The sequence below is a fragment of the Temnothorax curvispinosus genome, unplaced genomic scaffold, assembly GCF_003070985.1.
Source record: "Temnothorax curvispinosus isolate PA1 unplaced genomic scaffold, ASM307098v1 QBEX01012657.1, whole genome shotgun sequence".
Classification (NCBI taxonomy): Eukaryota; Metazoa; Arthropoda; class Insecta; order Hymenoptera; family Formicidae; genus Temnothorax; species Temnothorax curvispinosus.
In genome coordinates, this window is record NW_020222437.1 from 639 (window position 1) to 2,617 (window position 1,979).

General features: G+C 28.1%; 1 protein-coding gene across 2 annotated transcripts in view; it reads left to right on the forward strand.

The window, feature by feature from the left end:
• Positions 1-1,284: 1,284 nt before the first annotated feature.
• Positions 1,285-1,979, forward strand: part of LOC112462666 — an 8,598-nt gene continuing 7,903 nt past the window's right edge. For both annotated transcript variants that reach the window (XM_025028570.1, XM_025028569.1), the window contains exon 1: positions 1,285-1,439. The gene's annotated coding sequence lies outside the window, so the exon portion shown is untranslated. The remainder of the gene's footprint in view (positions 1,440-1,979) is intronic.

Here is a 1,979-nt window from a genome sequence, read left to right on the forward strand (position 1 = left end):
TTTTCCTAAAACTACATGAGATATCGATATTTGACTATTCAAATTACATCCAAAACTTTTTCATTTTTGATTGTAGAAAAAAATTGCTTTAGACAAAAGTTGTTTGGTTTGAAAAGAGGACACATGATTCTTATGTGAGTTATGTCGTAGATGTTGTTTTTAAGAAATTTTAAAGGCGACTAATTTGTTAAATAACTCGATTTTGCCCTTGAGAGAACAGTTGTAGATCTCGTCGAGACGTTTTCGAAACACTAATAAATCTCTCTTTCGTTAAAGATTTCTTGAGATATTTTAAATTTTTTTATAATATTTTTATAATATGAAATATGAAATACATCGTTAGTCTCTAAAGTATTCACCTTTCGACTACTTTACCTTGACACTTTTGTATATAAAATAATGAAAGAAAGCGTATATAATAATGAAATTAATTTTTACATTTGCAATTTTGCAAAATTGAATGCGTTTACAAAATATAATCAAATTTTTTAAAATTATTTTTTGTTCTATTTTTACAACAATCGATTTCTTTCATTATTTACGTATAAAAGTATCAAGATAATGTCATCGAAAAGTGAATGCAGCGTAACGTAACGTAAGTCAGCGCACGAGAAACGTATCGGTTACGACGTTATACATTTTTTTTGTGCGTTGACCTACGTTACGTTACGCTACATTACTATATGAGAGTCTTGTGCGGAAGCTCTTATACTCGGCAAAGTTGTCAAAATACATATTTTAAGAATATTTTATAATAATATATTTCAAATAAATAAATAATTATTTAATAATATAATATCAAAGTATATTAATTAATAATATAATATCAGGGAAAGTTACGTTTGAAAAGTAACTTGTTACCGTATTTCGTTACTCATTGAAAAAGTAACTTATCGTTACCATATATAACTTGTTATTTTTAAAAGAAGTAACTCGTTACCGTTACTCGTTACTCATTGAAAGAAGTAACTCATCGTTAGCGTAACTCGTTACCGTTATTCGTTACTCATTTAAAAAAGTAACTTATCGTTACCGTAACTCGTTATCCTCGCATTGCAAGAACGCCGAAAGAACGGTTTTGCTGAAGATTCTAAAAATTTAGCTAGATACAGATCTGAAAATAATTTGATTATATTTTGTTGCACCATCAAAATAATTATGTAAAACGTTCAAACTGATTTCTAAAATGTCAAAATTTTTTACAAAATTATTGATGCATCCATGTAAAAAGATAGAATTGCAAATTATATGATTTTTCAAATTATCTGATAATTTTCATTATTTCGTGTATAAATATGTTAACGCATTGCAGTTCAAACCCAGACGGTAGAGGAACATTTAAAAGTTATCCTAGAGGATAACAGCGTGATTGATCCAAATCTGCGCGATGTAACATCTAATGATCTCCCTGCCTGGTACAACAAAAATATATATAAAGAGTAAGTATCTATACGTTGATTTAAGATGTTAAAATTTCAACATATCGGTAATAATATTTATTGCAATGATTCATGAAGTAAGCAAGAAAATTGTTTTTTTTTTATTAAATATAAAGAAAAAACACCAAACATGGAAAAGATGAATAATATATTTACAAAAATATGATTATAGAGCTATTGAACATTTTCAATCTTACAATTAGGGCTACGTTTAAAATATTTATATTCTTGGATAATTAGTGCTATGTTTTGTGTATAAACATTAATGATTTAAAACTTGAGAAAATTTTAGGATGTTCTGGTGTATCAAATAATGTGTATATTAAATATAATGTGCATGCAAGTTAACGCTTATGTATGTATATACATACATACATACATACATACTAACAGAAAAGTCCAGAAACTGCCTCCAGGCACACAACACACACACACACACACAGGAATATGTGTATATATACATATATGTATCTCTCGACTATTTGCGTGTCTTATTACATATGTCCTCCGGGGCGAAGCCCGGATAACCAGCTAGTATAT